Below are 25,124 nucleotides of genomic sequence, written 5' to 3'. Positions count from 1 at the left end.
GGGACTGCAAAATGGAAAATAGGCATCCACCAACTTTACAGACAACTTCTCCTTGCTCCTACAACCTCCATCCTTGCACAGTTTGTTATTCTTCTAGGTAACATAGTAACAAATCCAAATTGCTGCTCTCTTTGTAGGCAAGCAAGGCTTTGTTGCAACTGCAATTCTTACTTCTTCTTGAAATGTAGGGACGACAGTACATTCCATCACATCCATCTAGTGTACACAGGTAGGTCCATTGTGGCGGGCAGGCGAGCGGGCGGGCTGCTTTATTGGCTGTTTGCTGTTCCCCTACTCCACTCCACTATTTGACTGTTGTGCTGCATCAATCAATCAATCAATCAATCAATCAATCAATCAATCAATCAATCAATCAGTGGCTGGCTCAGGTGCAGCTCTTTAACTTACCTAAAAGGGAGGGCGGAGAGAAGACAAGGAAGGTGAATGAGGTGTTCCAATGTGAAATGCCGGAAACACAGAAACACAGACGACACACAACAAGAGGTGGCAATCTATTCATTAATTGCATTTAATCAATGAGCTCATTATCACTCATGCATTGTCCAACAGGTGTTGAAATAATGGGATTAAAAGGGGAGAACCCTTCAGAAAGACAGAAACAATAGCAAAGACAAAAAACACTTTTGGAATCTGCTTTTAGTCAACACATAAGGAAAGGGTGCACCGGTCCTGGAAATACTGCAATACCAGGTCAATGCGTGGAGTGGACAGAGCAAGCTCTATTTCCATCTCCCTGTTCTAAAAATCCATTTAATATATGGTCCCCAGATAGGGGACGTATCAGATATTAAACTGATAAGAACAGATACTACACTTGATCTTAGCCAAAAGGCCGAGAAGCGATAACCCGAACGGGCCGCGCGTTGCCCGAGCCTGCCCGATACTGCTGTTCAGCCCTTGCAGCGATTCAGCCTACTTCTAGGCAATTCCATGGGGCCCTGCAGGCTCACACACTCACAGCTACACGGGAGGTGAATAAAGGCCAGAGAGGAAGCCAGACAGGATTTGCTTCTTTTGCTTGCACCACAATGCAGTGCTGAAAGAGGAGGAATCTACATAAAAACGCCTTCCTGGCAACGCCCAAATGCCCTGCTGCCATGCAGATAAACACTGGCAGCGGCAGCAAGTGCATGCCCACAGCCACCCCTTGTTCCTTCACACCTTGTATCAGCTGTAATCCAGTCCAGTCCAGTGCTGCCTGCTGAGCAGCACTGACCAACACTGCCTGGGCCCAGGCTTTTATCTCTGAGGCCCCATTATGATGTCAGAAAGCTGGCTCTGGAATCCTGAGGGCTCCACTATGACACGTGCAAAGTTCCGTCTGAACTTTATATAAGACGGTGAGGCTCAGTCAGTCACTCAGTGTTGCCTGAGAGGGCAACACTGCAACAGCCGGCCGCCAGGCTGTCTTTTTTTTGCACAGCTAGTTGCCTCCAGGAGGCCACAAGAGGGAGACAAGGGACTGCAAAATGGAAAATAGGCATCCACCAACTTTACAGACAACTTCTCCTTGCTCCTACAACCTCCATCCTTGCACAGTTTGTTATTCTTCTAGGTAACATAGTAACAAATCCAAATTGCTGCTCTCTTTGTAGGCAAGCAAGGCTTTGTTGCAACTGCAATTCTTACTTCTTCTTGAAATGTAGGGACGACAGTACATTCCATCACATCCATCTAGTGTACACAGGTAGGTCCATTGTGGCGGGCAGGCGAGCGGGCGGGCTGCTTTATTGGCTGTTTGCTGTTCCCCTACTCCACTCCACTATTTGACTGTTGTGCTGCATCAATCAATCAATCAATCAATCAATCAATCAATCAATCAATCAATCAATCAGTGGCTGGCTCAGGTGCAGCTCTTTAACTTACCTAAAAGGGAGGGCGGAGAGAAGACAAGGAAGGTGAATGAGGTGTTCCAATGTGAAATGCCGGAAACACAGAAACACAGACGACACACAACAAGAGGTGGCAATCTATTCATTAATTGCATTTAATCAATGAGCTCATTATCACTCATGCATTGTCCAACAGGTGTTGAAATAATGGGATTAAAAGGGGAGATCCCTTCAGAAAGACAGAAACAATAGCAAAGACAAAAAACACTTTTGGAATCTGCTTTTAGTCAACACATAAGGAAAGGGTGCACCGGTCCTGGAAATACTGCAATACCAGGTCAATGCGTGGAGTGGACAGAGCAAGCTCTATTTCCATCTCCCTGTTCTAAAAATCCATTTAATATATGGTCCCCAGATAGGGGACGTATCAGATATTAAACTGATAAGAACAGATACTACACTTGATCTTAGCCAAAAGGCCGAGAAGCGATAACCCGAACGGGCCGCGCGTTGCCCGAGCCTGCCCGATACTGCTGTTCAGCCCTTGCAGCGATTCAGCCTACTTCTAGGCAATTCCATGGGGCCCTGCAGGCTCACACACTCACAGCTACACGGGAGGTGAATAAAGGCCGGAGAGGAAGCCAGACAGGATTTGCTTCTTTTGCTTGCACCACAATGCAGTGCTGAAAGAGGAGGAATCTACATAAAAACGCCTTCCTGGCAACGCCCAAATGCCCTGCTGCCATGCAGATAAACACTGGCAGCGGCAGCAAGTGCATGCCCACAGCCACCCCTTGTTCCTTCACACCTTGTATCAGCTGTAATCCAGTCCAGTCCAGTGCTGCCTGCTGAGCAGCACTGACCAACACTGCCTGGGCCCAGGCTTTTATCTCTGAGGCCCCATTATGATGTCAGAAAGCTGGCTCTGGAATCCTGAGGGCTCCACTATGACACGTGCAAAGTTCCGTCTGAACTTTATATAAGACGGTGAGGCTCAGTCAGTCACTCAGTGTTGCCTGAGAGGGCAACACTGCAACAGCCGGCCGCCAGGCTGTCTTTTTTTTGCACAGCTAGTTGCCTCCAGGAGGCCACAAGAGGGAGACAAGGGACTGCAAAATGGAAAATAGGCATCCACCAACTTTACAGACAACTTCTCCTTGCTCCTACAACCTCCATCCTTGCACAGTTTGTTATTCTTCTAGGTAACATAGTAACAAATCCAAATTGCTGCTCTCTTTGTAGGCAAGCAAGGCTTTGTTGCAACTGCAATTCTTACTTCTTCTTGAAATGTAGGGACAACAGTACATTCCATCACATCCATCTAGTGTACACAGGTAGGTCCATTGTGGCGGGCAGGCGAGCGGGCGGGCTGCTTTATTGGCTGTTTGCTGTTCCCCTACTCCACTCCACTATTTGACTGTTGTGCTGCATCAATCAATCAATCAATCAATCAATCAATCAATCAATCAATCAATCAATCAATCAGTGGCTGGCTCAGGTGCAGCTCTTTAACTTACCTAAAAGGGAGGGCGGAGAGAAGACAAGGAAGGTGAATGAGGTGTTCCAATGTGAAATGCCGGAAACACAGAAACACAGACGACACACAACAAGAGGTGGCAATCTATTCATTAATTGCATTTAATCAATGAGCTCATTATCACTCATGCATTGTCCAACAGGTGTTGAAATAATGGGATTAAAAGGGGAGATCCCTTCAGAAAGACAGAAACAATAGCAAAGACAAAAAACACTTTTGGAATCTGCTTTTAGTCAACACATAAGGAAAGGGTGCACCGGTCCTGGAAATACTGCAATACCAGGTCAATGCGTGGAGTGGACAGAGCAAGCTCTATTTCCATCTCCCTGTTCTAAAAATCCATTTAATATATGGTCCCCAGATAGGGGACGTATCAGATATTAAACTGATAAGAACAGATACTACACTTGATCTTAGCCAAAAGGCCGAGAAGCGATAACCCGAACGGGCCGCGCGTTGCCCGAGCCTGCCCGATACTGCTGTTCAGCCCTTGGAGCGATTCAGCCTACTTCTAGGCAATTCCATGGGGCCCTGCAGGCTCACACACTCACAGCTACACGGGAGGTGAATAAAGGCCGGAGAGGAAGCCAGACAGGATTTGCTTCTTTTGCTTGCACCACAATGCAGTGCTGAAAGAGGAGGAATCTACAGAAAAACGCCTTCCTGGCAACGCCCAAATGCCCTGCTGCCATGCAGATAAACACTGGCAGCGGCAGCAAGTGCATGCCCACAGCCACCCCTTGTTCCTTCACACCTTGTATCAGCTGTAATCCAGTCCAGTCCAGTGCTGCCTGCTGAGCAGCACTGACCAACACTGCCTGGGCCCAGGCTTTTATCTCTGAGGCCCCATTATGATGTCAGAAAGCTGGCTCTGGAATCCTGAGGGCTCCACTATGACACGTGCAAAGTTCCGTCTGAACTTTATATAAGACGGTGAGGCTCAGTCAGTCACTCAGTGTTGCCTGAGAGGGCAACACTGCAACAGCCGGCCGCCAGGCTGTCTTTTTTTTGCACAGCTAGTTGCCTCCAGGAGGCCACAAGAGGGAGACAAGGGACTGCAAAATGGAAAATAGGCATCCACCAACTTTACAGACAACTTCTCCTTGCTCCTACAACCTCCATCCTTGCACAGTTTGTTATTCTTCTAGGTAACATAGTAACAAATCCAAATTGCTGCTCTCTTTGTAGGCAAGCAAGGCTTTGTTGCAACTGCAATTCTTACTTCTTCTTGAAATGTAGGGACGACAGTACATTCCATCACATCCATCTAGTGTACACAGGTAGGTCCATTGTGGCGGGCAGGCGAGCGGGCGGGCTGCTTTATTGGCTGTTTGCTGTTCCCCTACTCCACTCCACTATTTGACTGTTGTGCTGCATCAATCAATCAATCAATCAATCAATCAATCAATCAATCAGTGGCTGGCTCAGGTGCAGCTCTTTAACTTACCTAAAAGGGAGGGCGGAGAGAAGACAAGGAAGGTGAATGAGGTGTTCCAATGTGAAATGCCGGAAACACAGAAACACAGACGACACACAACAAGAGGTGGCAATCTATTCATTAATTGCATTTAATCAATGAGCTCTTTATCACTCATGCATTGTCCAACAGGTGTTGAAATAATGGGATTAAAAGGGGAGATCCCTTCAGAAAGACAGAAACAATAGCAAAGACAAAAAACACTTTTGGAATCTGCTTTTAGTCAACACATAAGGAAAGGGTGCACCGGTCCTGGAAATACTGCAATACCAGGTCAATGCGTGGAGTGGACAGAGCAAGCTCTATTTCCATCTCCCTGTTCTAAAAATCCATTTAATATATGGTCCCCAGATAGGGGACGTATCAGATATTAAACTGATAAGAACAGATACTACACTTGATCTTAGCCAAAAGGCCGAGAAGCGATAACCCGAACGGGCCGCGCGTTGCCCGAGCCTGCCCGATACTGCTGTTCAGCCCTTGCAGCGATTCAGCCTACTTCTAGGCAATTCCATGGGGCCCTGCAGGCTCACACACTCACAGCTACACGGGAGGTGAATAAAGGCCGGAGAGGAAGCCAGACAGGATTTGCTTCTTTTGCTTGCACCACAATGCAGTGCTGAAAGAGGAGGAATCTACATAAAAACGCCTTCCTGGCAACGCCCAAATGCCCTGCTGCCATGCAGATAAACACTGGCAGCGGCAGCAAGTGCATGCCCACAGCCACCCCTTGTTCCTTCACACCTTGTATCAGCTGTAATCCAGTCCAGTCCAGTGCTGCCTGCTGAGCAGCACTGACCAACACTGCCTGGGCCCAGGCTTTTATCTCTGAGGCCCCATTATGATGTCAGAAAGCTGGCTCTGGAATCCTGAGGGCTCCACTATGACACGTGCAAAGTTCCGTCTGAACTTTATATAAGACGGTGAGGCTCAGTCAGTCACTCAGTGTTGCCTGAGAGGGCAACACTGCAACAGCCGGCCGCCAGGCTGTCTTTTTTTTGCACAGCTAGTTGCCTCCAGGAGGCCACAAGAGGGAGACAAGGGACTGCAAAATGGAAAATAGGCATCCACCAACTTTACAGACAACTTCTCCTTGCTCCTACAACCTCCATCCTTGCACAGTTTGTTATTCTTCTAGGTAACATAGTAACAAATCCAAATTGCTGCTCTCTTTGTAGGCAAGCAAGGCTTTGTTGCAACTGCAATTCTTACTTCTTCTTGAAATGTAGGGACGACAGTACATTCCATCACATCCATCTAGTGTACACAGGTAGGTCCATTGTGGCGGGCAGGCGAGCGGGCGGGCTGCTTTATTGGCTGTTTGCTGTTCCCCTACTCCACTCCACTATTTGACTGTTGTGCTGCATCAATCAATCAATCAATCAATCAATCAATCAATCAATCAATCAGTGGCTGGCTCAGGTGCAGCTCTTTAACTTACCTAAAAGGGAGGGCGGAGAGAAGACAAGGAAGGTGAATGAGGTGTTCCAATGTGAAATGCCGGAAACACAGAAACACAGACGACACACAACAAGAGGTGGCAATCTATTCATTAATTGCATTTAATCAATGAGCTCATTATCACTCATGCATTGTCCAACAGGTGTTGAAATAATGGGATTAAAAGGGGAGATCCCTTCAGAAAGACAGAAACAATAGCAAAGACAAAAAACACTTTTGGAATCTGCTTTTAGTCAACACATAAGGAAAGGGTGCACCGGTCCTGGAAATACTGCAATACCAGGTCAATGCGTGGAGTGGACAGAGCAAGCTCTATTTCCATCTCCCTGTTCTAAAAATCCATTTAATATATGGTCCCCAGATAGGGGACGTATCAGATATTAAACTGATAAGAACAGATACTACACTTGATCTTAGCCAAAAGGCCGAGAAGCGATAACCCGAACGGGCCGCGCGTTGCCCGAGCCTGCCCGATACTGCTGTTCAGCCCTTGCAGCGATTCAGCCTACTTCTAGGCAATTCCATGGGGCCCTGCAGGCTCACACACTCACAGCTACACGGGAGGTGAATAAAGGCCGGAGAGGAAGCCAGACAGGATTTGCTTCTTTTGCTTGCACCACAATGCAGTGCTGAAAGAGGAGGAATCTACATAAAAACGCCTTCCTGGCAACGCCCAAATGCCCTGCTGCCATGCAGATAAACACTGGCAGCGGCAGCAAGTGCATGCCCACAGCCACCCCTTGTTCCTTCACACCTTGTATCAGCTGTAATCCAGTCCAGTCCAGTGCTGCCTGCTGAGCAGCACTGACCAACACTGCCTGGGCCCAGGCTTTTATCTCTGAGGCCCCATTATGATGTCAGAAAGCTGGCTCTGGAATCCTGAGGGCTCCACTATGACACGTGCAAAGTTCCGTCTGAACTTTATATAAGACGGTGAGGCTCAGTCAGTCACTCAGTGTTGCCTGAGAGGGCAACACTGCAACAGCCGGCCGCCAGGCTGTCTTTTTTTTGCACAGCTAGTTGCCTCCAGGAGGCCACAAGAGGGAGACAAGGGACTGCAAAATGGAAAATAGGCATCCACCAACTTTACAGACAACTTCTCCTTGCTCCTACAACCTCCATCCTTGCACAGTTTGTTATTCTTCTAGGTAACATAGTAACAAATCCAAATTGCTGCTCTCTTTGTAGGCAAGCAAGGCTTTGTTGCAACTGCAATTCTTACTTCTTCTTGAAATGTAGGGACGACAGTACATTCCATCACATCCATCTAGTGTACACAGGTAGGTCCATTGTGGCGGGCAGGCGAGCGGGCGGGCTGCTTTATTGGCTGTTTGCTGTTCCCCTACTCCACTCCACTATTTGACTGTTGTGCTGCATCAATCAATCAATCAATCAATCAATCAATCAATCAATCAATCAATCAATCAATCAGTGGCTGGCTCAGGTGCAGCTCTTTAACTTACCTAAAAGGGAGGGCGGAGAGAAGACAAGGAAGGTGAATGAGGTGTTCCAATGTGAAATGCCGGAAACACAGAAACACAGACGACACACAACAAGAGGTGGCAATCTATTCATTAATTGCATTTAATCAATGAGCTCATTATCACTCATGCATTGTCCAACAGGTGTTGAAATAATGGGATTAAAAGGGGAGATCCCTTCAGAAAGACAGAAACAATAGCAAAGACAAAAAACACTTTTGGAATCTGCTTTTAGTCAACACATAAGGAAAGGGTGCACCGGTCCTGGAAATACTGCAATACCAGGTCAATGCGTGGAGTGGACAGAGCAAGCTCTATTTCCATCTCCCTGTTCTAAAAATCCATTTAATATATGGTCCCCAGATAGGGGACGTATCAGATATTAAACTGATAAGAACAGATACTACACTTGATCTTAGCCAAAAGGCCGAGAAGCGATAACCCGAACGGGCCGCGCGTTGCCCGAGCCTGCCCGATACTGCTGTTCAGCCCTTGCAGCGATTCAGCCTACTTCTAGGCAATTCCATGGGGCCCTGCAGGCTCACACACTCACAGCTACACGGGAGGTGAATAAAGGCCGGAGAGGAAGCCAGACAGGATTTGCTTCTTTTGCTTGCACCACAATGCAGTGCTGAAAGAGGAGGAATCTACATAAAAACGCCTTCCTGGCAACGCCCAAATGCCCTGCTGCCATGCAGATAAACACTGGCAGCGGCAGCAAGTGCATGCCCACAGCCACCCCTTGTTCCTTCACACCTTGTATCAGCTGTAATCCAGTCCAGTCCAGTGCTGCCTGCTGAGCAGCACTGACCAACACTGCCTGGGCCCAGGCTTTTATCTCTGAGGCCCCATTATGATGTCAGAAAGCTGGCTCTGGAATCCTGAGGGCTCCACTATGACACGTGCAAAGTTCCGTCTGAACTTTATATAAGACGGTGAGGCTCAGTCAGTCACTCAGTGTTGCCTGAGAGGGCAACACTGCAACAGCCGGCCGCCAGGCTGTCTTTTTTTTGCACAGCTAGTTGCCTCCAGGAGGCCACAAGAGGGAGACAAGGGACTGCAAAATGGAAAATAGGCATCCACCAACTTTACAGACAACTTCTCCTTGCTCCTACAACCTCCATCCTTGCACAGTTTGTTATTCTTCTAGGTAACATAGTAACAAATCCAAATTGCTGCTCTCTTTGTAGGCAAGCAAGGCTTTGTTGCAACTGCAATTCTTACTTCTTCTTGAAATGTAGGGACGACAGTACATTCCATCACATCCATCTAGTGTACACAGGTAGGTCCATTGTGGCGGGCAGGCGAGCGGGCGTGCTGCTTTATTGGCTGTTTGCTGTTCCCCTACTCCACTCCACTATTTGACTGTTGTGCTGCATCAATCAATCAATCAATCAATCAATCAATCAATCAATCAATCAATCAGTGGCTGGCTCAGGTGCAGCTCTTTAACTTACCTAAAAGGGAGGGCGGAGAGAAGACAAGGAAGGTGAATGAGGTGTTCCAATGTGAAATGCCGGAAACACAGAAACACAGACGACACACAACAAGAGGTGGCAATCTATTCATTAATTGCATTTAATCAATGAGCTCATTATCACTCATGCATTGTCCAACAGGTGTTGAAATAATGGGATTAAAAGGGGAGATCCCTTCAGAAAGACAGAAACAATAGCAAAGACAAAAAACACTTTTGGAATCTGCTTTTAGTCAACACATAAGGAAAGGGTGCACCGGTCCTGGAAATACTGCAATACCAGGTCAATGCGTGGAGTGGACAGAGCAAGCTCTATTTCCATCTCCCTGTTCTAAAAATCCATTTAATATATGGTCCCCAGATAGGGGACGTATCAGATATTAAACTGATAAGAACAGATACTACACTTGATCTTAGCCAAAAGGCCGAGAAGCGATAACCCGAACGGGCCGCGCGTTGCCCGAGCCTGCCCGATACTGCTGTTCAGCCCTTGCAGCGATTCAGCCTACTTCTAGGCAATTCCATGGGGCCCTGCAGGCTCACACACTCACAGCTACACGGGAGGTGAATAAAGGCCGGAGAGGAAGCCAGACAGGATTTGCTTCTTTTGCTTGCACCACAATGCAGTGCTGAAAGAGGAGGAATCTACAGAAAAACGCCTTCCTGGCAACGCCCAAATGCCCTGCTGCCATGCAGATAAACACTGGCAGCGGCAGCAAGTGCATGCCCACAGCCACCCCTTGTTCCTTCACACCTTGTATCAGCTGTAATCCAGTCCAGTCCAGTGCTGCCTGCTGAGCAGCACTGACCAACACTGCCTGGGCCCAGGCTTTTATCTCTGAGGCCCCATTATGATGTCAGAAAGCTGGCTCTGGAATCCTGAGGGCTCCACTATGACACGTGCAAAGTTCCGTCTGAACTTTATATAAGACGGTGAGGCTCAGTCAGTCACTCAGTGTTGCCTGAGAGGGCAACACTGCAACAGCCGGCCGCCAGGCTGTCTTTTTTTTGCACAGCTAGTTGCCTCCAGGAGGCCACAAGAGGGAGACAAGGGACTGCAAAATGGAAAATAGGCATCCACCAACTTTACAGACAACTTCTCCTTGCTCCTACAACCTCCATCCTTGCACAGTTTGTTATTCTTCTAGGTAACATAGTAACAAATCCAAATTGCTGCTCTCTTTGTAGGCAAGCAAGGCTTTGTTGCAACTGCAATTCTTACTTCTTCTTGAAATGTAGGGACGACAGTACATTCCATCACATCCATCTAGTGTACACAGGTAGGTCCATTGTGGCGGGCAGGCGAGCGGGCGTGCTGCTTTATTGGCTGTTTGCTGTTCCCCTACTCCACTCCACTATTTGACTGTTGTGCTGCATCAATCAATCAATCAATCAATCAATCAATCAATCAATCAATCAATCAATCAATCAATCAATCAATCAGTGGCTGGCTCAGGTGCAGCTCTTTAACTTACCTAAAAGGGAGGGCGGAGAGAAGACAAGGAAGGTGAATGAGGTGTTCCAATGTGAAATGACAGAAACACAGACGACACACAACAAGAGGTGGCAATCTATTCATTAATTGCATTTAATCAATGAGCTCATTATCACTCATGCATTGTCCAACAGGTGTTGAAATAATGGGATTAAAAGGGGAGATCCCTTCAGAAAGACAGAAACAATAGCAAAGACAAAAAACACTTTTGGAATCTGCTTTTAGTCAACACATAAGGAAAGGGTGCACCGGTCCTGGAAATACTGCAATACCAGGTCAATGCGTGGAGTGGACAGAGCAAGCTCTATTTCCATCTCCCTGTTCTAAAAATCCATTTAATATATGGTCCCCAGATAGGGGACGTATCAGATATTAAACTGATAAGAACAGATACTACACTTGATCTTAGCCAAAAGGCCGAGAAGCGATAACCCGAACGGGCCGCGCGTTGCCCGAGCCTGCCCGATACTGCTGTTCAGCCCTTGCAGCGATTCAGCCTACTTCTAGGCAATTCCATGGGGCCCTGCAGGCTCACACACTCACAGCTACACGGGAGGTGAATAAAGGCCGGAGAGGAAGCCAGACAGGATTTGCTTCTTTTGCTTGCACCACAATGCAGTGCTGAAAGAGGAGGAATCTACATAAAAACGCCTTCCTGGCAACGCCCAAATGCCCTGCTGCCATGCAGATAAACACTGGCAGCGGCAGCAAGTGCATGCCCACAGCCACCCCTTGTTCCTTCACACCTTGTATCAGCTGTAATCCAGTCCAGTCCAGTGCTGCCTGCTGAGCAGCACTGACCAACACTGCCTGGGCCCAGGCTTTTATCTCTGAGGCCCCATTATGATGTCAGAAAGCTGGCTCTGGAATCCTGAGGGCTCCACTATGACACGTGCAAAGTTCCGTCTGAACTTTATATAAGACGGTGAGGCTCAGTCAGTCACTCAGTGTTGCCTGAGAGGGCAACACTGCAACAGCCGGCCGCCAGGCTGTCTTTTTTTTGCACAGCTAGTTGCCTCCAGGAGGCCACAAGAGGGAGACAAGGGACTGCAAAATGGAAAATAGGCATCCACCAACTTTACAGACAACTTCTCCTTGCTCCTACAACCTCCATCCTTGCACAGTTTGTTATTCTTCTAGGTAACATAGTAACAAATCCAAATTGCTGCTCTCTTTGTAGGCAAGCAAGGCTTTGTTGCAACTGCAATTCTTACTTCTTCTTGAAATGTAGGGACGACAGTACATTCCATCACATCCATCTAGTGTACACAGGTAGGTCCATTGTGGCGGGCAGGCGAGCGGGCGTGCTGCTTTATTGGCTGTTTGCTGTTCCCCTACTCCACTCCACTATTTGACTGTTGTGCTGCATCAATCAATCAATCAATCAATCAATCAATCAATCAATCAATCAATCAATCAATCAGTGGCTGGCTCAGGTGCAGCTCTTTAACTTACCTAAAAGGGAGGGCGGAGAGAAGACAAGGAAGGTGAATGAGGTGTTCCAATGTGAAATGCCGGAAACACAGAAACACAGACGACACACAACAAGAGGTGGCAATCTATTCATTAATTGCATTTAATCAATGAGCTCATTATCACTCATGCATTGTCCAACAGGTGTTGAAATAATGGGATAAAAAGGGGAGATCCCTTCAGAAAGACAGAAACAATAGCAAAGACAAAAAACACTTTTGGAATCTGCTTTTAGTCAACACATAAGGAAAGGGTGCACCGGTCCTGGAAATACTGCAATACCAGGTCAATGCGTGGAGTGGACAGAGCAAGCTCTATTTCCATCTCCCTGTTCTAAAAATCCATTTAATATATGGTCCCCAGATAGGGGACGTATCAGATATTAAACTGATAAGAACAGATACTACACTTGATCTTAGCCAAAAGGCCGAGAAGCGATAACCCGAACGGGCCGCGCGTTGCCCGAGCCTGCCCGATACTGCTGTTCAGCCCTTGCAGCGATTCAGCCTACTTCTAGGCAATTCCATGGGGCCCTGCAGGCTCACACACTCACAGCTACACGGGAGGTGAATAAAGGCCGGAGAGGAAGCCAGACAGGATTTGCTTCTTTTGCTTGCACCACAATGCAGTGCTGAAAGAGGAGGAATCTACAGAAAAACGCCTTCCTGGCAACGCCCAAATGCCCTGCTGCCATGCAGATAAACACTGGCAGCGGCAGCAAGTGCATGCCCACAGCCACCCCTTGTTCCTTCACACCTTGTATCAGCTGTAATCCAGTCCAGTCCAGTGCTGCCTGCTGAGCAGCACTGACCAACACTGCCTGGGCCCAGGCTTTTATCTCTGAGGCCCCATTATGATGTCAGAAAGCTGGCTCTGGAATCCTGAGGGCTCCACTATGACACGTGCAAAGTTCCGTCTGAACTTTATATAAGACGGTGAGGCTCAGTCAGTCACTCAGTGTTGCCTGAGAGGGCAACACTGCAACAGCCGGCCGCCAGGCTGTCTTTTTTTTGCACAGCTAGTTGCCTCCAGGAGGCCACAAGAGGGAGACAAGGGACTGCAAAATGGAAAATAGGCATCCACCAACTTTACAGACAACTTCTCCTTGCTCCTACAACCTCCATCCTTGCACAGTTTGTTATTCTTCTAGGTAACATAGTAACAAATCCAAATTGCTGCTCTCTTTGTAGGCAAGCAAGGCTTTGTTGCAACTGCAATTCTTACTTCTTCTTGAAATGTAGGGACGACAGTACATTCCATCACATCCATCTAGTGTACACAGGTAGGTCCATTGTGGCGGGCAGGCGAGCGGGCGTGCTGCTTTATTGGCTGTTTGCTGTTCCCCTACTCCACTCCACTATTTGACTGTTGTGCTGCATCAATCAATCAATCAATCAATCAATCAATCAATCAATCAATCAATCAATCAGTGGCTGGCTCAGGTGCAGCTCTTTAACTTACCTAAAAGGGAGGGCGGAGAGAAGACAAGGAAGGTGAATGAGGTGTTCCAATGTGAAATGCCGGAAACACAGAAACACAGACGACACACAACAAGAGGTGGCAATCTATTCATTAATTGCATTTAATCAATGAGCTCATTATCACTCATGCATTGTCCAACAGGTGTTGAAATAATGGGATTAAAAGGGGAGATCCCTTCAGAAAGACAGAAACAATAGCAAAGACAAAAAACACTTTTGGAATCTGCTTTTAGTCAACACATAAGGAAAGGGTGCACCGGTCCTGGAAATACTGCAATACCAGGTCAATGCGTGGAGTGGACAGAGCAAGCTCTATTTCCATCTCCCTGTTCTAAAAATCCATTTAATATATGGTCCCCAGATAGGGGACGTATCAGATATTAAACTGATAAGAACAGATACTACACTTGATCTTAGCCAAAAGGCCGAGAAGCGATAACCCGAACGGGCCGCGCGTTGCCCGAGCCTGCCCGATACTGCTGTTCAGCCCTTGCAGCGATTCAGCCTACTTCTAGGCAATTCCATGGGGCCCTGCAGGCTCACACACTCACAGCTACACGGGAGGTGAATAAAGGCCGGAGAGGAAGCCAGACAGGATTTGCTTCTTTTGCTTGCACCACAATGCAGTGCTGAAAGAGGAGGAATCTACATAAAAACGCCTTCCTGGCAACGCCCAAATGCCCTGCTGCCATGCAGATAAACACTGGCAGCGGCAGCAAGTGCATGCCCACAGCCACCCCTTGTTCCTTCACACCTTGTATCAGCTGTAATCCAGTCCAGTCCAGTGCTGCCTGCTGAGCAGCACTGACCAACACTGCCTGGGCCCAGGCTTTTATCTCTGAGGCCCCATTATGATGTCAGAAAGCTGGCTCTGGAATCCTGAGGGCTCCACTATGGACACGTGCAAAGTTCCGTCTGAACTTTATATAAGACGGTGAGGCTCAGTCAGTCACTCAGTGTTGCCTGAGAGGGCAACACTGCAACAGCCGGCCGCCAGGCTGTCTTTTTTTTGCACAGCTAGTTGCCTCCAGGAGGCCACAAGAGGGAGACAAGGGACTGCAAAATGGAAAATAGGCATCCACCAACTTTACAGACAACTTCTCCTTGCTCCTACAACCTCCATCCTTGCACAGTTTGTTATTCTTCTAGGTAACATAGTAACAAATCCAAATTGCTGCTCTCTTTGTAGGCAAGCAAGGCTTTGTTGCAACTGCAATTCTTACTTCTTCTTGAAATGTAGGGACGACAGTACATTCCATCACATCCATCTAGTGTACACAGGTAGGTCCATTGTGGCGGGCAGGCGAGCGGGCGGGCTGCTTTATTGGCTGTTTGCTGTTCCCCTACTCCACTCCACTATTTGACTGTTGTGCTGCATCAATCAATCAATCAATCAATCAATCAATCAATCAATCAATCAATCAGTGGCTGGCTCAGGTGCAGCTCTTTAACTTACCTAAAAGGGAGGGCGGAGAGAAGACAAGGAAGGTGAATGAGGTGTTCCAATGTGAAATGCCGGAAACACAGAAACACAGACGACACACAACAAGAGGTGGCAATCTATTCATTAATTGCATTTAATCAATGAGCTCATTATCACTCATGCATTGTCCAACAGGTGTTGAAATAATGGGATTAAAAGGGGAGATCCCTTCAGAAAGACAGAAACAATAGCAAAGACAAAAAACACTTTTGGAATCTGCTTTTAGTCAACACATAAGGAAAGGGTGCACCGGTCCTGGAAATACTGCAATACCAGGTCAATGCGTGGAGTGGACAGAGCAAGCTCTATTTCCATCTCCCTGTTCTAAAAATCCATTTAATATATGGTCCCCAGATAGGGGACGTATCAGATATTAAACTGATAAGAACAGATACTACACTTGATCTTAGCCAAAAGGCCGAGAAGCGATAACCCGAACGGGCCGCGCGTTGCCCGAGCCTGCCCGATACTGCTGTTCAGCCCTTGGAGCGATTCAGCCTACTTCTAGGCAATTCCATGGGGCCCTGCAGGCTCACACACTCACAGCTACACGGGAGGTGAATAAAGGCCGGAGAGGAAGCCAGACAGGATTTGCTTCTTTTGCTTGCACCACAATGCAGTGCTGAAAGAGGAGGAATCTACATAAAAACGCCTTCCTGGCAACGCCCAAATGCCCTGCTGCCATGCAGATAAACACTGGCAGCGGCAGCAAGTGCATGCCCACAGCCACCCCTTGCTCCTTCACACCTTGTATCAGCTGTAATCCAGTCCAGTCCAGTGCTGCCTGCTGAGCAGCACTGACCAACACTGCCTGGGCCCAGGCTTTTATCTCTGAGGCCCCATTATGATGTCAGAAAGCTGGCTCTGGAATCCTGAGGGCTCCACTATGACACGTGCAAAGTTCCGTCTGAACTTTATATAAGACGGTGAGGCTCAGTCAGTCACTCAGTGTTGCCTGAGAGGGCAACACTGCAACAGCCGGCCGCCAGGCTGTCTTTTTTTTGCACAGCTAGTTGCCTCCAGGAGGCCACAAGAGGGAGACAAGGGACTGCAAAATGGAAAATAGGCATCCACCAACTTTACAGACAACTTCTCCTTGCTCCTACAACCTCCATCCTTGCACAGTTTGTTATTCTTCTAGGTAACATAGTAACAAATCCAAATTGCTGCTCTCTTTGTAGGCAAGCAAGGCTTTGTTGCAACTGCAATTCTTACTTCTTCTTGAAATGTAGGGACGACAGTACATTCCATCACATCCATCTAGTGTACACAGGTAGGTCCATTGTGGCGGGCAGGCGAGCGGGCGGGCTGCTTTATTGGCTGTTTGCTGTTCCCCTACTCCACTCCACTATTTGACTGTTGTGCTGCATCAATCAATCAATCAATCAATCAATCAATCAATCAATCAATCAGTGGCTGGCTCAGGTGCAGCTCTTTAACTTACCTAAAAGGGAGGGCGGAGAGAAGACAAGGAAGGTGAATGAGGTGTTCCAATGTGAAATGCCGGAAACACAGAAACACAGACGACACACAACAAGAGGTGGCAATCTATTCATTAATTGCATTTAATCAATGAGCTCATTATCACTCATGCATTGTCCAACAGGTGTTTGAAATAATGGGATTAAAAGGGGAGATCCCTTCAGAAAGACAGAAACAATAGCAAAGACAAAAAACACTTTTGGAATCTGCTTTTAGTCAACACATAAGGAAAGGGTGCACCGGTCCTGGAAATACTGCAATACCAGGTCAATGCGTGGAGTGGACAGAGCAAGCTCTATTTCCATCTCCCTGTTCTAAAAATCCATTTAATATATGGTCCCCAGATAGGGGACGTATCAGATATTAAACTGATAAGAACAGATACTACACTTGATCTTAGCCAAAAGGCCGAGAAGCGATAACCCGAACGGGCCGCGCGTTGCCCGAGCCTGCCCGATACTGCTGTTCAGCCCTTGCAGCGATTCAGCCTACTTCTAGGCAATTCCATGGGGCCCTGCAGGCTCACACACTCACAGCTACACGGGAGGTGAATAAAGGCCGGAGAGGAAGCCAGACAGGATTTGCTTCTTTTGCTTGCACCACAATGCAGTGCTGAAAGAGGAGGAATCTACATAAAAACGCCTTCCTGGCAACGCCCAAATGCCCTGCTGCCATGCAGATAAACACTGGCAGCGGCAGCAAGTGCATGCCCACAGCCACCCCTTGTTCCTTCACACCTTGTATCAGCTGTAATCCAGTCCAGTCCAGTGCTGCCTGCTGAGCAGCACTGACCAACACTGCCTGGGCCCAGGCTTTTATCTCTGAGGCCCCATTATGATGTCAGAAAGCTGGCTCTGGAATCCTGAGGGCTCCACTATGACACGTGCAAAGTTCCGTCTGAACTTTATATAAGACGGTGAGGCTCAGTCAGTCACTCAGTGTTGCCTGAGAGGGCAACACTGCAACAGCCGGCCGCCAGGCTGTCTTTTTTTTGCACAGCTAGTTGCCTCCAGGAGGCCACAAGAGGGAGACAAGGGACTGCAAAATGGAAAATAGGCATCCACCAACTTTACAGACAACTTCTCCTTGCTCCTACAACCTCCATCCTTGCACAGTTTGTTATTCTTCTAGGTAACATAGTAACAAATCCAAATTGCTGCTCTCTTTGTAGGCAAGCAAGGCTTTGTTGCAACTGCAATTCTTACTTCTTCTTGAAATGTAGGGACGACAGTACATTCCATCACATCCATCTAGTGTACACAGGTAGGTCCATTGTGGCGGGCAGGCGAGCGGGCGGGCTGCTTTATTGGCTGTTTGCTGTTCCCCTACTCCACTCCACTAGTTGACTGTTGTGCTGCATCAATCAATCAATCAATCAATCAATCAATCAATCAATCAATCAATCAATCAATCAGTGGCTGGCTCAGGTGCAGCTCTTTAACTTACCTAAAAGGGAGGGCGGAGAGAAGACAAGGAAGGTGAATGAGGTGTTCCAATGTGAAATGCCGGAAACACAGAAACACAGACGACACACAACAAGAGGTGGCAATCTATTCATTAATTGCATTTAATCAATGAGCTCATTATCACTCATGCATTGTCCAACAGGTGTTGAAATAATGGGATTAAAAGGGGAGATCCCTTCAGAAAGACAGAAACAATAGCAAAGACAAAAAACACTTTTGGAATCTGCTTTTAGTCAACACATAAGGAAAGGGTGCACCGGTCCTGGAAATACTGCAATACCAGGTCAATGCGTGGAGTGGACAGAGCAAGCTCTATTTCCATCTCCCTGTTCTAAAAATCCATTTAATATATGGTCCCCAGATAGGGGACGTATCAGATATTAAACTGATAAGAACAGATACTACACTTGATCTTAGCCAAAAGGCCGAGAAGCGATAACCCGAACGGGCCGCGCGTTGCCCGAGCCTGCCCGATACTGCTGTTCAGCCCTTGCAGCGATTCAGCCTACTTCTAGGCAATTCCATGGGGCCCTGCAGGCTCACACACTCACAGCTACACGGGAGGTGAATAAAGGCCGGAGAGGAAGCCAGACAGGATTTGCTTCTTTTGCTTGCACCACAATGCAGTGCTGAAAGAGGAGGAATCTACATAAAAACGCCTTCCTGGCAACGCCCAAATGCCCTGCTGCCATGCAGATAAACACTGGCAGCGGCAGCAAGTGCATGCCCACAGCCACCCCTTGTTCCTTCACACCTTGTATCAGCTGTAATCCAGTCCAGTCCAGTGCTGCCTGCTGAGCAGCACTGACCAACACTGCCTGGGCCCAGGCTTTTATCTCTGAGGCCCCATTATGATGTCAGACAGCTGGCTCTGGAATCCTGAGGGCTCCACTATGACACGTGCAAAGTTCCGTCTGAACTTTATATAAGACGGTGAGGCTCAGTCAGTCACTCAGTGTTGCCTGAGAGGGCAACACTGCAACAGCCGGCCGCCAGGCTGTCTTTTTTTTGCACAGCTAGTTGCCTCCAGGAGGCCACAAGAGGGAGACAAGGGACTGCAAAATGGAAAATAGGCATCCACCAACTTTACAGACAACTTCTCCTTGCTCCTACAACCTCCATCCTTGCACAGTTTGTTATTCTTCTAGGTAACATAGTAACAAATCCAAATTGCTGCTCTCTTTGTAGGCAAGCAAGGCTTTGTTGCAACTGCAATTCTTACTTCTTCTTGAAATGTAGGGACGACAGTACATTCCATCACATCCATCTAGTGTACACAGGTAGGTCCATTGTGGCGGGCAGGCGAGCGGGCGGGCTGCTTTATTGGCTGTTTGCTGTTCCCCTACTCCACTCCACTATTTGACTGTTGTGCTGCATCAATCAATCAATCAATCAATCAATCAATCAATCAATCAATCAATCAATCAATCAATCAATCAGTGGCTGGCTCAGGTGCAGCTCTTTAACTTACCTAAAAGGGAGGGCGGAGAGAAGACAAGGAAGGTGAATGAGGTGTTCCAATGTGAAATGCCGGAAACACAGAAACACAGACGACACACAACAAGAGGTGGCAATCTATTCATTAATTGCATTTAATCAATGAGCTCATTATCACTCATGCATTGTCCAACAGGTGTTGAAATAATGGGATTAAAAGGGGAGATCCCTTCAGAAAGACAGAAACAATAGCAAAGACAAAAAACACTTTTGGAATCTGCTTTTAGTCAACACATAAGGAAAGGGTGCACCGGTCCTGGAAATACTGCAATACCAGGTCAATGCGTGGAGTGGACAGAGCAAGCTCTATTTCCATCTCCCTGTTCTAAAAATCCATTTAATATATGGTCCCCAGATAGGGGACGTATCAGATATTAAACTGATAAGAACAGATACTACACTTGATCTTAGCCAAAAGGCCGAGAAGCGATAACCCGAACGGGCCGCGCGTTGCCCGAGCCTGCCCGATACTGCTGTTCAGCCCTTGCAGCGATTCAGCCTACTTCTAGGCAATTCCATGGGGCCCTGCAGGCTCACACACTCACAGCTACACGGGAGGTGAATAAAGGCCGGAGAGGAAGCCAGACAGGATTTGCTTCTTTTGCTTGCACCACAATGCAGTGCTGAAAGAGGAGGAATCTACATAAAAACGCCTTCCTGGCAACGCCCAAATGCCCTGCTGCCATGCAGATAAACACTGGCAGCGGCAGCAAGTGCATGCCCACAGCCACCCCTTGTTCCTTCACACCTTGTATCAGCTGTAATCCAGTCCAGTCCAGTGCTGCCTGCTGAGCAGCACTGACCAACACTGCCTGGGCCCAGGCTTTTATCTCTGAGGCCCCATTATGATGTCAGAAAGCTGGCTCTGGAATCCTGAGGGCTCCACTATGACACGTGCAAAGTTCCGTCTGAACTTTATATAAGACGGTGAGGCTCAGTCAGTCACTCAGTGTTGCCTGAGAGGGCAACACTGCAACAGCCGGCCGCCAGGCTGTCTTTTTTTTGCACAGCTAGTTGCCTCCAGGAGGCCACAAGAGGGAGACAAGGGACTGCAAAATGGAAAATAGGCATCCACCAACTTTACAGACAACTTCTCCTTGCTCCTACAACCTCCATCCTTGCACAGTTTGTTATTCTTCTAGGTAACATAGTAACAAATCCAAATTGCTGCTCTCTTTGTAGGCAAGCAAGGCTTTGTTGCAACTGCAATTCTTACTTCTTCTTGAAATGTAGGGACGACAGTACATTCCATCACATCCATCTAGTGTACACAGGTAGGTCCATTGTGGCGGGCAGGCGAGCGGGCGGGCTGCTTTATTGGCTGTTTGCTGTTCCCCTACTCCACTCCACTATTTGACTGTTGTGCTGCATCAATCAATCAATCAATCAATCAATCAATCAATCAATCAATCAATCAATCAATCAATCAATCAGTGGCTGGCTCAGGTGCAGCTCTTTAACTTACCTAAAAGGGAGGGCGGAGAGAAGACAAGGAAGGTGAATGAGGTGTTCCAATGTGAAATGCCGGAAACACAGAAACACAGACGACACACAACAAGAGGTGGCAATCTATTCATTAATTGCATTTAATCAATGAGCTCATTATCACTCATGCATTGTCCAACAGGTGTTGAAATAATGGGATTAAAAGGGGAGATCCCTTCAGAAAGACAGAAACAATAGCAAAGACAAAAAACACTTTTGGAATCTGCTTTTAGTCAACACATAAGGAAAGGGTGCACCGGTCCTGGAAATACTGCAATACCAGGTCAATGCGTGGAGTGGACAGAGCAAGCTCTATTTCCATCTCCCTGTTCTAAAAATCCATTTAATATATGGTCCCCAGATAGGGGACGTATCAGATATTAAACTGATAAGAACAGATACTACACTTGATCTTAGCCAAAAGGCCGAGAAGCGATAACCCGAACGGGCCGCGCGTTGCCCGAGCCTGCCCGATACTGCTGTTCAGCCCTTGCAGCGATTCAGCCTACTTCTAGGCAATTCCATGGGGCCCTGCAGGCTCACACACTCACAGCTACACGGGAGGTGAATAAAGGCCGGAGAGGAAGCCAGACAGGATTTGCTTCTTTTGCTTGCACCACAATGCAGTGCTGAAAGAGGAGGAATCTACATAAAAACGCCTTCCTGGCAACGCCCAAATGCCCTGCTGCCATGCAGATAAACACTGGCAGCGGCAGCAAGTGCATGCCCACAGCCACCCCTTGTTCCTTCACACCTTGTATCAGCTGTAATCCAGTCCAGTCCAGTGCTGCCTGCTGAGCAGCACTGACCAACACTGCCTGGGCCCAGGCTTTTATCTCTGAGGCCCCATTATGATGTCAGAAAGCTGGCTCTGGAATCCTGAGGGCTCCACTATGACACGTGCAAAGTTCCGTCTGAACTTTATATAAGACGGTGAGGCTCAGTCAGTCACTCAGTGTTGCCTGAGAGGGCAACACTGCAACAGCCGGCCGCCAGGCTGTCTTTTTTTTGCACAGCTAGTTGCCTCCAGGAGGCCACAAGAGGGAGACAAGGGACTGCAAAATGGAAAATAGGCATCCACCAACTTTACAGACAACTTCTCCTTGCTCCTACAACCTCCATCCTTGCACAGTTTGTTATTCTTCTAGGTAACATAGTAACAAATCCAAATTGCTGCTCTCTTTGTAGGCAAGCAAGGCTTTGTTGCAACTGCAATTCTTACTTCTTCTTGAAATGTAGGGACGACAGTACATTCCATCACATCCATCTAGTGTACACAGGTAGGTCCATTGTGGCGGGCAGGCGAGCGGGCGTGCTGCTTTATTGGCTGTTTGCTGTTCCCCTACTCCACTCCACTATTTGACTGTTGTGCTGCATCAATCAATCAATCAATCAATCAATCAATCAATCAATCAATCAGTGGCTGGCTCAGGTGCAGCTCTTTAACTTACCTAAAAGGGAGGGCGGAGAGAAGACAAGGAAGGTGAATGAGGTGTTCCAATGTGAAATGCCGGAAACACAGAAACACAGACGACACACAACAAGAGGTGGCAATCTATTCATTAATTGCATTTAATCAATGAGCTCATTATCACTCATGCATTGTCCAACAGGTGTTGAAATAATGGGATTAAAAGGGGAGATCCCTTCAGAAAGACAGAAACAATAGCAAAGACAAAAAACACTTTTGGAATCTGCTTTTAGTCAACACATAAGGAAAGGGTGCACCGGTCCTGGAAATACTGCAATACCAGGTCAATGCGTGGAGTGGACAGAGCAAGCTCTATTTCCATCTCCCTGTTCTAAAAATCCATTTAATATATGGTCCCCAGATAGGGGACGTATCAGATATTAAACTGATAAGAACAGATACTACACTTGATCTTAGCCAAAAGGCCGAGAAGCGATAACCCGAACGGGCCGCGCGTTGCCCGAGCCTGCCCGATACTGCTGTTCAGCCCTTGCAGCGATTCAGCCTACTTCTAGGCAATTCCATGGGGCCCTGCAGGCTCACACACTCACAGCTACACGGGAGGTGAATAAAGGCCGGAGAGGAAGCCAGACAGGATTTGCTTCTTTTGCTTGCACCACAATGCAGTGCTGAAAGAGGAGGAATCTACAGAAAAACGCCTTCCTGGCAACGCCCAAATGCCCTGCTGCCATGCAGATAAACACTGGCAGCGGCAGCAAGTGCATGCCCACAGCCACCCCTTGTTCCTTCACACCTTGTATCAGCTGTAATCCAGTCCAGTCCAGTGCTGCCTGCTGAGCAGCACTGACCAACACTGCCTGGGCCCAGGCTTTTATCTCTGAGGCCCCATTATGATGTCAGAAAGCTGGCTCTGGAATCCTGAGGGCTCCACTATGACACGTGCAAAGTTCCGTCTGAACTTTATATAAGACGGTGAGGCTCAGTCAGTCACTCAGTGTTGCCTGAGAGGGCAACACTGCAACAGCCGGCCGCCAGGCTGTCTTTTTTTTGCACAGCTAGTTGCCTCCAGGAGGCCACAAGAGGGAGACAAGGGACTGCAAAATGGAAAATAGGCATCCACCAACTTTACAGACAACTTCTCCTTGCTCCTACAACCTCCATCCTTGCACAGTTTGTTATTCTTCTAGGTAACATAGTAACAAATCCAAATTGCTGCTCTCTTTGTAGGCAAGCAAGGCTTTGTTGCAACTGCAATTCTTACTTCTTCTTGAAATGTAGGGACGACAGTACATTCCATCACATCCATCTAGTGTACACAGGTAGGTCCATTGTGGCGGGCAGGCGAGCGGGCGTGCTGCTTTATTGGCTGTTTGCTGTTCCCCTACTCCACTCCACTATTTGACTGTTGTGCTGCATCAATCAATCAATCAATCAATCAATCAATCAATCAATCAATCAATCAATCAGTGGCTGGCTCAGGTGCAGCTCTTTAACTTACCTAAAAGGGAGGGCGGAGAGAAGACAAGGAAGGTGAATGAGGTGTTCCAATGTGAAATGCCGGAAACACAGAAACACAGACGACACACAACAAGAGGTGGCAATCTATTCATTAATTGCATTTAATCAATGAGCTCATTATCACTCATGCATTGTCCAACAGGTGTTGAAATAATGGGATTAAAAGGGGAGATCCCTTCAGAAAGACAGAAACAATAGCAAAGACAAAAAACACTTTTGGAATCTGCTTTTAGTCAACACATAAGGAAAGGGTGCACCGGTCCTGGAAATACTGCAATACCAGGTCAATGCGTGGAGTGGACAGAGCAAGCTCTATTTCCATCTCCCTGTTCTAAAAATCCATTTAATATATGGTCCCCAGATAGGGGACGTATCAGATATTAAACTGATAAGAACAGATACTACACTTGATCTTAGCCAAAAGGCCGAGAAGCGATAACCCGAACGGGCCGCGCGTTGCCCGAGCCTGCCCGATACTGCTGTTCAGCCCTTGCAGCGATTCAGCCTACTTCTAGGCAATTCCATGGGGCCCTGCAGGCTCACACACTCACAGCTACACGGGAGGTGAATAAAGGCCGGAGAGGAAGCCAGACAGGATTTGCTTCTTTTGCTTGCACCACAATGCAGTGCTGAAAGAGGAGGAATCTACAGAAAAACGCCTTCCTGGCAACGCCCAAATGCCCTGCTGCCATGCAGATAAACACTGGCAGCGGCAGCAAGTGCATGCCCACAGCCACCCCTTGTTCCTTCACACCTTGTATCAGCTGTAATCCAGTCCAGTCCAGTGCTGCCTGCTGAGCAGCACTGACCAACACTGCCTGGGCCCAGGCTTTTATCTCTGAGGCCCCATTATGATGTCAGAAAGCTGGCTCTGGAATCCTGAGGGCTCCACTATGACACGTGCAAAGTTCCGTCTGAACTTTATATAAGACGGTGAGGCTCAGTCAGTCACTCAGTGTTGCCTGAGAGGGCAACACTGCAACAGCCGGCCGCCAGGCTGTCTTTTTTTTGCACAGCTAGTTGCCT

At 47.8% G+C, this 25,124-nt stretch overlaps 17 non-coding genes across 17 annotated transcripts; all 17 read right to left on the bottom strand.

The window, feature by feature from the left end:
* Positions 1-674: 674 nt before the first annotated feature.
* On the bottom strand, positions 675-865 carry LOC142693322 (U2 spliceosomal RNA). The gene has a single exon (XR_012861677.1). It is a non-coding gene; the product is annotated as a U2 spliceosomal RNA (small nuclear RNA).
* A 1,288-nt stretch (positions 866-2,153) lies between these two features.
* On the bottom strand, positions 2,154-2,344 carry LOC142693321 (U2 spliceosomal RNA). Its single transcript, XR_012861676.1, has one exon. It is a non-coding gene; the product is annotated as a U2 spliceosomal RNA (small nuclear RNA).
* A 1,292-nt stretch (positions 2,345-3,636) lies between these two features.
* On the bottom strand, positions 3,637-3,827 carry LOC142693320 (U2 spliceosomal RNA). The gene has a single exon (XR_012861675.1). It is a non-coding gene; the product is annotated as a U2 spliceosomal RNA (small nuclear RNA).
* A 1,276-nt stretch (positions 3,828-5,103) lies between these two features.
* On the bottom strand, positions 5,104-5,294 carry LOC142693319 (U2 spliceosomal RNA). The gene has a single exon (XR_012861674.1). It is a non-coding gene; the product is annotated as a U2 spliceosomal RNA (small nuclear RNA).
* Positions 5,295-6,574: 1,280 nt separating this feature from the next.
* On the bottom strand, positions 6,575-6,765 carry LOC142693318 (U2 spliceosomal RNA). The gene has a single exon (XR_012861673.1). It is a non-coding gene; the product is annotated as a U2 spliceosomal RNA (small nuclear RNA).
* Positions 6,766-8,057: 1,292 nt separating this feature from the next.
* LOC142693316 (U2 spliceosomal RNA) lies at positions 8,058-8,248 on the bottom strand. The gene has a single exon (XR_012861671.1). It is a non-coding gene; the product is annotated as a U2 spliceosomal RNA (small nuclear RNA).
* Positions 8,249-9,532: 1,284 nt separating this feature from the next.
* LOC142693315 (U2 spliceosomal RNA) lies at positions 9,533-9,723 on the bottom strand. The gene has a single exon (XR_012861670.1). It is a non-coding gene; the product is annotated as a U2 spliceosomal RNA (small nuclear RNA).
* A 1,296-nt stretch (positions 9,724-11,019) lies between these two features.
* On the bottom strand, positions 11,020-11,210 carry LOC142693314 (U2 spliceosomal RNA). Its single transcript, XR_012861669.1, has one exon. It is a non-coding gene; the product is annotated as a U2 spliceosomal RNA (small nuclear RNA).
* A 1,292-nt stretch (positions 11,211-12,502) lies between these two features.
* On the bottom strand, positions 12,503-12,693 carry LOC142693313 (U2 spliceosomal RNA). The gene has a single exon (XR_012861668.1). It is a non-coding gene; the product is annotated as a U2 spliceosomal RNA (small nuclear RNA).
* A 1,288-nt stretch (positions 12,694-13,981) lies between these two features.
* Positions 13,982-14,172, bottom strand: LOC142693311 (U2 spliceosomal RNA). Its single transcript, XR_012861667.1, has one exon. It is a non-coding gene; the product is annotated as a U2 spliceosomal RNA (small nuclear RNA).
* Positions 14,173-15,457: 1,285 nt separating this feature from the next.
* Positions 15,458-15,648, bottom strand: LOC142693310 (U2 spliceosomal RNA). Its single transcript, XR_012861666.1, has one exon. It is a non-coding gene; the product is annotated as a U2 spliceosomal RNA (small nuclear RNA).
* A 1,281-nt stretch (positions 15,649-16,929) lies between these two features.
* LOC142693309 (U2 spliceosomal RNA) lies at positions 16,930-17,120 on the bottom strand. Its single transcript, XR_012861665.1, has one exon. It is a non-coding gene; the product is annotated as a U2 spliceosomal RNA (small nuclear RNA).
* Positions 17,121-18,412: 1,292 nt separating this feature from the next.
* On the bottom strand, positions 18,413-18,603 carry LOC142693308 (U2 spliceosomal RNA). Its single transcript, XR_012861664.1, has one exon. It is a non-coding gene; the product is annotated as a U2 spliceosomal RNA (small nuclear RNA).
* Positions 18,604-19,903: 1,300 nt separating this feature from the next.
* LOC142693307 (U2 spliceosomal RNA) lies at positions 19,904-20,094 on the bottom strand. Its single transcript, XR_012861663.1, has one exon. It is a non-coding gene; the product is annotated as a U2 spliceosomal RNA (small nuclear RNA).
* Positions 20,095-21,394: 1,300 nt separating this feature from the next.
* Positions 21,395-21,585, bottom strand: LOC142693306 (U2 spliceosomal RNA). The gene has a single exon (XR_012861662.1). It is a non-coding gene; the product is annotated as a U2 spliceosomal RNA (small nuclear RNA).
* Positions 21,586-22,865: 1,280 nt separating this feature from the next.
* LOC142693304 (U2 spliceosomal RNA) lies at positions 22,866-23,056 on the bottom strand. The gene has a single exon (XR_012861660.1). It is a non-coding gene; the product is annotated as a U2 spliceosomal RNA (small nuclear RNA).
* Positions 23,057-24,344: 1,288 nt separating this feature from the next.
* On the bottom strand, positions 24,345-24,535 carry LOC142693303 (U2 spliceosomal RNA). Its single transcript, XR_012861659.1, has one exon. It is a non-coding gene; the product is annotated as a U2 spliceosomal RNA (small nuclear RNA).
* Between the last annotated feature and the right edge of the window lie 589 nt (positions 24,536-25,124).

The sequence above is a fragment of the Rhinoderma darwinii genome, assembly GCF_050947455.1.
Source record: "Rhinoderma darwinii isolate aRhiDar2 chromosome 5 unlocalized genomic scaffold, aRhiDar2.hap1 SUPER_5_unloc_42, whole genome shotgun sequence".
NCBI lineage: Eukaryota > Metazoa > Chordata > Amphibia > Anura > Rhinodermatidae > Rhinoderma > Rhinoderma darwinii.
This window is presented reverse-complemented; position numbering and strand designations above follow the sequence as displayed.